This window comes from Scardinius erythrophthalmus (assembly GCF_964197995.2).
Source record: "Scardinius erythrophthalmus genome assembly, chromosome: 12".
Taxonomy (NCBI): Eukaryota; Metazoa; Chordata; class Actinopteri; order Cypriniformes; family Leuciscidae; genus Scardinius; species Scardinius erythrophthalmus.
The window spans coordinates 6,906,025-6,918,279 of record NC_138232.1 but is presented as its reverse complement, the minus strand read 5'-3'; the positions used below and the strand labels follow the sequence as shown (position 1 = coordinate 6,918,279).

Sequence of the window (12,255 nt, the reverse complement as noted above, 5' to 3'; positions counted from 1 at the left end):
AAAATTATATGATCAATAAGTTGACAACATGTGTTTTACATTGCGTTAACTCACCAAAATAAGTTAAGCCATTTTTAACTTTTATAAGTTATTCCAGATTCAACATTTTTTTTTTAAGTCAGTTTAAAGGTATAGCGGAGGATTTTCTTTTTCCGGGTGGATCATCAAGACTATTGGTCCTCCTAAGTGTCAATCATTCTGGTGATATGTTTACGTAAGGCCGTCGTACGTGCTCGTGCACACGATTCACACGATGGCGTGCGCTCAAAACACAGGTTGGGCTTCCCACTGATGCCTCAGTCGCGAAGTTTCTACTTGACAGGTAAAGTTTGTCATGCTATTTAAAATCACTGCTAGTAAAAGTTAATGTTAGCTATGATTAGCTCGTGCATGCTCTTTCGTGCACACGTTTTATAGGCGTACCCTCTCGGGAGCAGGTAGAGTGTTGATGTGCATTTTTTCAAAAAGTGGAGATGGCGGTTCTTTTCTAAAATTAGGGAAAAACCTCCGCTATACCTTAATGTAATTTAAGTTGAAATGACTTAAACATCCAAGTTGATAGTACTTAAAAATTTAAGGCAGCAACTTTAATGACATTTACACTGAAATGGTAGATTTTAAAATTCTACAATCGAAGATCGATTCTACAATTTTATTTTATTTATTTATTTATTTATTTATAACGCAACTTTGTAGTATAATATATCATATTGTATTATATTATGTTGTCTCTGGGGCTTGTGCAATATGCAACATACTTGTGTAATTTCACAATGCAAATGTACACTTTTTAATGGGTTTTGTGCAATTTTCAATGTATATGTTTTATAGATAGATTTATGTCTTCCTTGTGTGTCTTTTTAAACTGACTTGACTCTTGAGCAATAACCGCACAAGAGTTCCTATGTGTGCAAGCACAAATGGCAAATAAAGTTCTTGAATCTTGAATCTTGAACATTTTCTATTATAAAAACAAAAGAAAACGGTAGATAAAATCTTTCACTCACTCATGAATCACTAAAGTTTTCCAGGACTCTTTCTCATTCTAAGCTAAAGACTGACATCTACTGGCTCTCACTTGAAATTGCAAGTCCCCCATAGCATAGCTGAAATATTTCTATTTGATTTTCCACAGGAAATGCAAGGTACTGGATCAACCATTGTATGACCAGCTGCAGATAACAGGTTATATTGGGAGAGTCTATTGATTAAAGTGTAAATGAACACACAGTTATGTGTACATAACTCTCCATGACTGTGTGTTGTGAACCTGTTGCATCATGTTGGCAATAACAGGAACTCATATTGAATTATTGATTCACAGCTACTTTCCCCCGAAACCATTAGTTCCCTGTTCTCTCTCTCTTCCTCCACATTACACTTTAATTTTGTTTTAAAGCTCAAGACAAGCTGCATTCATCACATTCACAGAGAGTTCAAATGAAGAACATGGTTTTGTTTGAGCAATCTTATTTGACTCAATGAATAGCTGTACCCTGTTAGACTGAAATACACTTTAGTCTTCCTGGAAGTGAGTTTTTTTTATTGAATTTTTTTAACAAAGTTGTTGTTGTTTTTAGCAAGGTGCGCATATGTTTCAGAAATATTTCTTCTACCACATCTTAGGAGGTCAAACCTAATATTTTATGAACTCCATCCATCTATTCTCCAAACCCTCATGTTGGGTTTTAACATAACAAACTATTAAACTTAATGTGTTGCATATTTATCAGTCATGCATAAATGAAAACCGATAATAAACAGGTAATATTTCTACACTCAAAAATCATGCATAGTTTATTGTTAACTTTGAATCTATTTGATTTCATTTAAATAATGTATTTATTTAAATTGCTTAGAGCAATCAGTATGAATCTGTTAATTTTATTCAGTTAAAAAGTATGAACATGGTTCAGTTCTGGATAGCTGTGGAACAAGCAATATTCATTTAGTTAAAATGCATGGATTTATTGATGATAAATAAACCTGGTTATTTTGTATTGAAAATAAATTCAGTTTATTAGTACTACTACAGAAATCTTACCCGTTTCATTTATGACTGAAATATGCATCACATTAAGTTTATTAGTTTGTTTATAATAAAACTGTAATCCAAATGGATGGAAGTTTTATATGCAATTCAAATACTCAAATCTTAAATTTCAGTCTAAATATGTTTTGAGTATATGAACTCTTTTTTAAATTGTATTTTATATGTTTATAATATAATATAAGATTATGGCATGCCTGTTTTCATTTATTTTCATTTAGAATATGTATAAATAATTTTAAACTCATGGTTGTGTGATTGCAAAATAAAATAAAACATAAAATAAAATTATATATATGATCAATAAATATATATTGATTATCAACAATTAAACAAAATAAATGTAAAACTACTTTTCTTGCGACACTATATATATTTTATGTTCAGCAAGAGTTTATCAAACGTATCAAATAATTCTCAAAAATGTAGGCCTAAATATGTTTTGAGTATGAACTCTTATTTTCTGTTTATTTTCTATAAAGTTTATGGCATGCCTGTTTTCATTTAATTTAATTTATGATATGTATAAATACAATTTCAAACTCAGGGTTGTGTGATTACAAAATAAAATAAAATTATATAATAAAAAATAAAAAGATATTGACTTTCTACAATAAACAAAAATACATTTAAAATCTGCTTTTCTTTCTATATATATTTTGATAACTATTTCAATAATAGTTAATCAAATGTATCAAATAATACTCCAGAAATTAGCAACAATTTTGTCCTAAATTTGTTTTGAGTAGCCTATATTAACTCTTATTTGAATATTTGAATAAAATAAAATAAAAATATTGATTTTTTTACAATAAACGTTGTAAATGTATCTACTTTTCTATATATTTTATGTTCGATAATAATTTATTAAACGTATCAAATTCTCGCTAGATTTGAGCAAAAATTACGTGTTTCAGTGAAGGTTAGAGTTATATGAAATGACACCTTGGCCTTAAACCTTGCTCTATGTATTTCCACACACACAAAAACACTATTGTGTCCCAGTCAGCCTTCCACTCACAGTCACAATTGCTTCATGCCCTTGCGTCTCCACACAGTGTGATGGACTTTTTGGCCCTGAAACAAAGGAATCTCAGGAAACATATAACACTCTATCTATCTCCGAGGCTTGAGTTTCACCCTTAAGCGAATGACTAAATGAGATATGCACCAAAAGTGCTGGCTCCAAATAAGGACAAATGTGAGCAGTCCTTATCCTCAGCATAACGCAGATGTGAGCCACTTGTCACTTAGTTCTCATGTGTCTTTCACTAACCCGTTAGAATTCAGAGTTTGTGCAAATGACCCAAGGGCATGTCATTACATCACAGCTGTTATTTCACAATCATGTCATGTGTTCCAACCTGGATATAGTGGCGTCCTGCTTCAATTTTGTTTTGATGCATGCACTGCCAGCAATTCTTTGGGAATATTACACGGCCAGCGAAGATGAAGCACCTTCAGAGCAAAGGTTATATAACGCAGTCCCACAGACACACATCCATCATGATAATGAGGACAGATTACTCCACAATTCAGATCCTTCATGTTCCTCATCTTCTATGTGCTACAACACCACAGCTGAGGACGGGAATATTGTGTTTCTGTTACTAGTCTTGGATCAGTTTTGCTTGTTAATTTCATATGGCACCAAAAAATCAGCTGTTCATCTGAGCATAAGAGCTGCAAATGTTAGTAGTTTTCTAAATCACACCATCACTTTACATGGCTAACATGTTCATTTATTTATAGGTGAATCAAGAAAACTGTCAAGAACTTGTCACTATAAAATGTGAAAAGAGGTCTATTTTAGGACCATATTTTTTATTATGACAGTATATAGCCTACAGTATATAACACATTCCTCCTTAACACCCCCCCACCATTCTCATTACTGTAATGCAAAAAAAAAAAAAAAAAAAATTATCCATCCATCCATCCATCCATCCATCCATCCACTTAAACATGATCTTATTGTTGTACTGCTACACTGTGTATTATATATATATATATATATATATATATATGTATATATATATATATATATATGTATATGTATATGTATATATATATATATATATATATATATATATATATATATATATATATATATATATATATATATATATATATATATATACATATATACATATATATATATATATATATATATATATGTATATATATATATACATATATACATATATACATACACACACACACACATATATAGTTATGGTAATTTGGACTCATTGGACAAATTAATTGGATAAACACAGTAAATTAAGTTTTGTTTACTAAAATCAAAACAGATTTTTTATAGTGTAATTTAAGTAGATGTAAATAATAATTAAGAATGACCACTGTCAAGAACATGTCTTGCTATATTTCACTATAAAATGTAAAATGAAGTCAATTGGACCATAAAGTTTCTTACATGATAAGGCTCTACCCAATTCTCATTACCGTAATGCAAAAAAATTCTGTTATGTGAAATATATATCATTTTAGTTAATTAACTGTGAAGTATTTCAACATTATGGTATTATTGCTAATTTTAGCTCCTCTAGATAATAATAAAAAAAAAAATAATCTGTTGTATTCCAATAAGGAATCACCTTTAAGAATAATGGAAATTGCAAATAGACTCATTATGGTAATGACAATGTGTTGTCATGAAAATAGTGTCATTAATCTTCATGGTCATAAATAGGCTTTATTTCTTTTAGGCAGAATATATACTTTGTCTTTTCATTTTAATGTTTTTGTGAGAACCTTGATACTGACTTCATGTTGCATTTGGGTCATTAGATGACCTGATATCTTGATTTATTTATCTGTTTTAAAAATTTATATTTGTAAAAGTTCTCAAAATGGACCAACCGTACAAAAGGCAACAATAACAGCAAAAAGCATTGATCGGTTTGTGCAGGCACGAGCCATCAGCGGGAGGGTTTTGTTTATGATGCTAGTAGAGTGTATGGCCATTAAAGGTGAACACTAATGTACTGTGCATCTTTCCTGAGCCAAAGCAATCACTGACCTCATTGATTATTCTTCCCATCTGCTTCTTATGGAAGTGGGAAGCCAGAGCAATCTGATGAAGTCATAATAGTACTGGAATTACCATATGGAACCATTTTATGAGTGAGATCTAATAGAGAATAACAGTAGAGGCCATATTCGGAGCAAAAACATGCATTTCATTTTGTGAGGCAGCTGAGAAAAGTGCGGCCATCTTTGCAAAGCAGAATCATTCATGCAATATCAAACTCGCTTCTCAGAGGAAATCATGTTGGAATTGACTGAACAAATTAAATAAGTGATTAGTTTATCAAAGTTCTGTGCAATTTGGGGTTCATTAACATGTGTTTTGATCTGTATTCCCCTACTTTTGATTCCAAAAGTATTTTGAATTTTAAATAAACTTAATTTCTTTGCATTTAAAAAATCTCAAATAAAGTTACATCTGCAAACAAATTATGCTAGAGTTTTTAAAAATGAATATGCTTGTTTTTATTTGAAAAATTTCAATGATAATATTTCTTTTGAGTTAGGCAAAATTGTAGCTCTAAGATACACAAGTTCTTATAAAATGTGTTAATATTCAATATTTATCATAAGTATTATTATGAAAATATATGCCTGTAAGCAAATGTATGGAAGCACATTTCCTCCACATAAGGGGGAACAATTAAGACTAAAATTAAGACATAAAAAGTTGAAACTAGGGCACACTAAGTCATACTTATGAGAAGAAAAATCTAACTTATGACTTAAATCATAATAATGACATTAAAAAGTCAAAATTATGAATTAAAAAGTCATAATCATTAATAAAATGTGGACATTATTACATAAAAGTAATAATTATACACACAAAGTAAATTATGACAAAAAGTCATAATTATGATATAAAAGTAATAATGATGACTTAGTATGTCAATTTCGATTTTTTTGATCTCTTATGTTTTAGTATGTCACAATTTCATCATTTTATCTCAAAAGTTCGATATCTTCAAGAAATATCTTTTTTAAATTATGAAATTATTCAAATAAATGATTATGAAAAGATACGCCTGTATGTATGGAAGCCCATGTCCACCACATAAAGGGAAAAAACATAAAAAGTAAAAATTGACACATTAAGTAAAATGTATGAGATGTCAAGTCAAAATTATGACTTAAAAAAAACATAGTTTTAATTAAAATGCCAAAATGATGACATAAAAGTGTCATATGTGGCGGAAACTGGCTTCCGTACAGATGTCAATGGGTCTGATATTTTGCAATCTAATAGCAATGGCATTCATTTATCACGTGTAACGACTCGGTACTCAGTAGCCACCAGGGGGCGCCATTTCTCCACAGCGCCGGGCGCGCACAGAACCCTCTCCCATGGGTTCCTCCGGATGCTTGAAGTGCTGAACACTTGAGAGGCGAGTCGAGCACCTCACCATCCCTCTCCACACAACACAGCGAGCAGCCATCCTGAACGCATGACTGCAGCAGCCCAAAGCCCTCACTTCACAACCACATGAGAAACCTAGAATGGATATTTGAACCCTTCGTTATAATAACTGCAACTAAATGTCTCATCATCCATGCTTATTCAGATCCGTTCCAGCGCGCAAAGTTCATACGAATCTGAAGGAACTTTGGAGAGTGGGAGTTTGAAGGACTCATTTGAGACTTTCTGAACTGGCGCAGGAATCGTTTTAATTTGATTTGCATTCTTGTTTGAATCTGTAGGTGATGCTTTTCTCGGGATCGTTTTTGCGCAAAGGGAAATTATCAGTCTTTGGCACTGCTGGGGTTTTACTTCTGACAATGAAGAGCAAATGAGACCGTTATTATCCCTTCACTTTTATTGACGGCTCAACGACAGGTAAGTCCTAGATTGTTATTAGAAATTAGCTTTGAAATAAGAAAAATGCGTTGTACGTCTGAGTTACTGACGGAGCATAAAGGATGTTGGAAATGGTATGAGATTTTATAATAATTGTTTATTTATTTCATTTTAATATATTGTTATAATTTTAGTTCCAAATTAAAAAAATAACAAAAACAATACAACCACACACACACACACACATGAACATAATTGACAGCTATTCCTGATTTAAAGTGTAGTGATCCAGATTTACTATGTATTTATTTCATAACTGTGTGGAATTTTGATTAATAAATGACATTGAGCTGGTGATATGAAGATGGTAATGGTAGTGAGAATACCAGAGCTGATGATGATGTGATGTCGATGGATTGGGTAGTTAATAATAGAGAGATGATGGTGACCACTAAAGTTGGACATATGGAACACATGAGGAACACCCAGCCGACCGATGCCAGATCTTCTGTGCTGGTGTGTTTGAGAGTTAAATGGCTTGTTTGGATCTGAACCATTGCTGATTGTTGTTGGGCTTGCAGATCAATGTCACATAACCCATAATTACTGAACAAGGATTATAGTCAGTCAGCATCTGTGCTGCAGGCCACAGTACAGGTGCACCTTTGCAAAAAAATTCAATGACTGTGTTCGAAATCTTCAAAATGCTGCCTTATCATTATCAGGCAGGACTGTAGGAAACAATCCATGTTTGGCTGACGTTCCTTAACTTCAAATCCAATCCAATCCAATCCCAAAATTAAGTCCCTCCCTATTTTTTACAGTCTATGGTCCCTCCCTACACTTTTTTTGGTTGCACTTTATTTTACAGTTTGTGCACTTTCAGTGTTACCTACAAATGTGTAAGGTACTGTGACTGCATGGGTTATGGGGTTTTCCCCAGAAGTATGTCACACTACTGAAGTGAAATGCTTCGAAGGGAAGACAGGTGTATAGGGGACAAAAAAAACTGTTCCTTGGAATGCACTTCTGCGTCATCTTGGAGGCGCAGTGGTCGCACAATTGTGCACGCTGCTTGCCTGCTCAAAGAATCATGGGAGCGAAGTGTCCATCAGTAGTTCCCTTCGAAACCCTTCACTCTGAAGGTTCCCATTGAAGTGGCCAGTTTTAAGCACTTCAATATGCTGGCCATGATTGTTCTCACTCCGAAGTGCCCTTCAGAATTTATTCATTTGAAACGCAGCAATTGTTTATATAGTTTATATTCATATTTACTGAAATTGCTCCATCTAGTGGTTTTTAAAGTGATTATTACATATATGTGTGTCTACTTCACTAACAATGATTCCATAAATCTGTACAGTTGGTTCAAAGAATAAAAATGGCATCTGACGGAGCGGTTGAAAGTACTGTAAATTAATTTCTGAATGCCATTTTTCAGCTTGCATTGCGGTTATTAAATATTCACTTGGTTGTCTAAAGCTCATTTACATTGATCATCAGAATTCAAAGCCTTCTGAGAATTTTCGAGTTCTGAAGTCGTAATTCTGATATGTGATTTGATGCATCATGATTCACAAGTGATTTGGTTCATTTAAGTGATATTGTTTGGAAGTAAATGGACACAGTTAAGCACTTTCATATAACTTCAGCTCTTTTCACATCCTGACAAAGAAAGGCTTTTAGAAAGTGCTATTGCAACAAAGTGAACAGCAAAGGTTGCATTTATCTGTGTATTTTATTATTCATATGCTGCCGACAGAGAATGATGAGAAATTAAGTTTTGCCATGAACGTTCCTCACGAACTAGTAGTGTTTTCTGGCATGCCTTTTGCACAAAATGCGTAAATAGTACAGCGGCTGTGTCTGAAAGCTGAAAAATGCTGTCTCTGCAGGCCGGATACAGAGAAGGCAACGAGGCACGTCCGAATCCAATGTTGGTGCCACATTCTGTCTGAACATCCTGAGATACTTTCATCTGATTCATTTTTGAAGGCAGCAGAGATGTATCATGCACTGCCTATGGTCTCCCACAACCCCGCGTGCTCGATTCCATGATAGTTGAGCGAAAAAATAAATCTGGAGCCTGAAAGTTGCAGGTGGTGGTCAGTTTGTGTGACCAACTTTTTCATTTCCAACGAAAACTTACTATTGGAATAACTAAGTAATTGCTTTGTTATCACCAAAGCTCTTTCTAATTTGTTGTAGATCATTAAACCGTTATGCTGTATACGTTTTGTGAAGAGTCATTGCCTGATAGGGCAGCGAGGCAACAAGTCATTATGCCTAAGCTTTCAGACGCAGCCAACATTTCGCTTCCACATGATTCTTTAACTGACACACCCACGACTCCCACTTAAAGGGACTGGGTGTAGGAATTTCTCCCATCTAGTGGTGAGATTGTATTTTGCATTCCAACGAATAATGCTCTCCAGCGCCTCACTTTTTCAAATGCGCGTTGCATCTACGGTAGCCATTATGTACCAAAAAGCTATGCCAGGATGTCTTATAATAGCACTTCGGGTGAACAGGTTTGTTATTTAAAACAAACTGAAACTTGAAACAACGAAAAAAAGAATATTTCAGTTATCAATTACTGACTGTGAAAAACATTAACTATGGTAATTAGTAGTAATGCCTTCTGTACTCGTTATATTTTTTGAAGTACATGCATTGTTAGATATCATCATCATCATCATCATCAGAGCCTTCTCTAACGTTACTTTACTCAATAGCTGCTATTCATCAAAGAGCCTATTTAACTTTTAACTATAAATGTTCTACTGTCTATATAATAAAGTACACAACCAAGCAATGAAAAAAAAAGCTTGTAATTAAGACCGTAACATTGACTTACCTGTCGAGAAGAAAGCAGGCAACTTCAGGGTCTCTTTTGAAAGCTTTCTCCTGCATTAGCTATCCCGACATTAACCCTTGTTTTTGTAATCTCCAGTCACGTTTCCTTTTACGGTCTATTTTGGACTTTTTCGACGACGAGGACTCCTTATCCTGTGACGTAGCAAATGTATGAATGAACCGTGTACAAATAACCGTGCAGTGCATCCTTTTAAACTTGCCGGGGCAGTGACAAGCGCCTCTCACTGCTCTGCGCCTCCGCTTCTGCTGGCTTCAGACGCTGGTTCTGAACGAAAACGCGTTGGCCTAGTACTTTTTGCCCCTCTCTGCTATTATAGTTTTTCAAGATGGCGGGACTACATGGAAGCCTCCGTGGACCTACCCGTCCCATGTATATAAAGATAATAAATTCTTCGTTTACGAGGATTAGTCTGATCATTGGCATAGGTATTTGTACACCATTGAGGGCATATTTATGAATAAAAATATTGATTTTAGATAATAAAATACCTAAAAAGCTACACATAGTCCCTTTACAGGGATGAAAATTTTCACTCAAAAATGAAAGTTTTCATCATTTACTCACCCTCATGGTTTTCTTCTTATGCAGAACACAAAAGAATATAATCTAATCATACAATGAAAGTCAGTGGGGTCCAAAGTCCTTTAAGAGGTGTCATCAAATAAACTACACTGTCTGTTAAATCACTGATTAAGTAGCAGCTACCTTTGGTTTCAGTAGTGATTGGAGTAACAAAGCTTTTTAATACTCTGAATCAATTAAACCATTGCTTTGATTCACTGTTTCAAAGCCCTTGAAACACCACAGGCTAGTGACACCTGCTGGTCAAAACAGTGTAAATGCAACGAAAACCCAGCCCAAACATACACAAAAACACCTTTTACCAAGCAATTACAAATGTTTTCTTGAAAGGTTAAAGGGTAGGCAATTTCAGAGAGGCTAGCAATAGCAAGCTAGCTATCCTCCTCCTCCAAAACATGAACGTGTACAGCAGGGAGAATACAACTACCTCATATCTCAAAGCACATAACATTACAATAATAATGAACATAAACAACTTGAAGAGCTCTGACTTATCAGCTGACTGCTGCAGATTCATTTTGCCGTTTAAAGTGTTGCCATTGAAATGCAACAGCTCAGAGTTAAACGTCACAGGATGCCATCTCTTTAATGCCATAATTACTACATGGCGTGAGCGCAGCATAAGCTCGTAGTTTTGGTTCAGAAGGAACTGCACTCGTGACTGTCTGTCTACAACTCTGCATAGCCTCATAAAGGAACATACTGATGATGAGCAGGTAAAGCATACATAGGTTGACAGGCGGGTAAGACATTCTGTCTGAATGCAATGATTGGATGAAAATGTTTTGGTTTTGAAGTCTTCCAATGAAGACATATGCACATTTTTTATATTTAAACCACTTCTATTATTGATTTCTCTCAGGACGTGGAAGAGAGTTTCAACCAGCATAACAAAAAGTGTTTCCTTTAATCTATTAAATGGAATATTAAAATCATCAAATACCATTAAATATGAAGTGTCTGTATAATACTGCATGTGTTCTTTTATTCATTTCTAGGGCTTGTTTTTGCATTTAGGCTAGTCAGTCCAATTAGAGACAATTAACTACTGCTCTTCCTTTTTTATTATACAAATGTGTCATTACAAACGTTTACAACTTTAAAAAACTGATCCAACATCAGGTAAAAATGGAGAGAGGATTTGTGAATGATGGTGAAGCGACTGGTATGTCACATGATAATGACAACATGGCGAAAGTAGTAAGTCCAGATTACATTTACACATTCATTCTGTATGGAACATTCGTTTTTAGCGGTCGTGAAATAATTATTCTAAATAAGTACCCACTCAAGAGAGAATGTGATTCCGGATGCAGCCAGAGTGTTAGTAATCAAGACCCATAGCTGATTCGCTTATAGCCTGTAATGAAATCCTAAGTGTCAAAATGAAAATGAACCATGCCGTAAAACAAGAGCAGAGCGGCAGAAATGTAAGCGAACACCCCTGCTTATCTTGTCAGCCGGGCCGGGCCCTGACTTCACCAACTCTCTTCACAACTTCTCCTCCTTTTACATCCCCTCCTTTTGTCTCCATCCTTTTCATCTGCCCTTCATCTTGCTTTCCGCGTCTCGTGTGCGGTCAGCTGTTTTTTGCAATTAGCGCTATCATCGCATTTCATCCAGCAGAACAGCGGCTGTAATAACCTTACGGCTTTTGTTGCATGCTGATACTATTCGCCCTTGATTAATTGCGCTCCCAGGAGAGCGACCGGAGAGCCGCCGTAGATCTTCCCTTTCACGCCCCATGACAAGTGACCCATTACTGTGCTTTATAGATCGCCGTCAGCAGCCTTTTGAAAACGCCTGTGGGCCTGTTGGGCGATGATTTTATTGTGCCGTGTTATTTGTGGGAATTGCTGACAGACAGACCAAAGGGCAGCTGCGGCTTTTTTTTCT

At 34.8% G+C, this 12,255-nt stretch overlaps 1 protein-coding gene across 2 annotated transcripts in view; it reads left to right on the top strand.

Annotated features, from left to right (window-relative positions):
- The first annotated feature begins 241 nt into the window (after window positions 1-241).
- tafa3a (TAFA chemokine like family member 3a) overlaps window positions 242-12,255 on the top strand; it is a 113,453-nt gene continuing 101,439 nt past the window's right edge. The window contains exon 1 of one of the 2 annotated variants that reach the window (XM_081380266.1): window positions 242-322. The gene's annotated coding sequence lies outside the window, so the exon portion shown is untranslated. Of the gene's footprint in view, window positions 323-6,518; window positions 6,939-12,255 lie in introns of those variants that run through there. The other variant, XM_081380268.1, reaches the window with a different exon arrangement.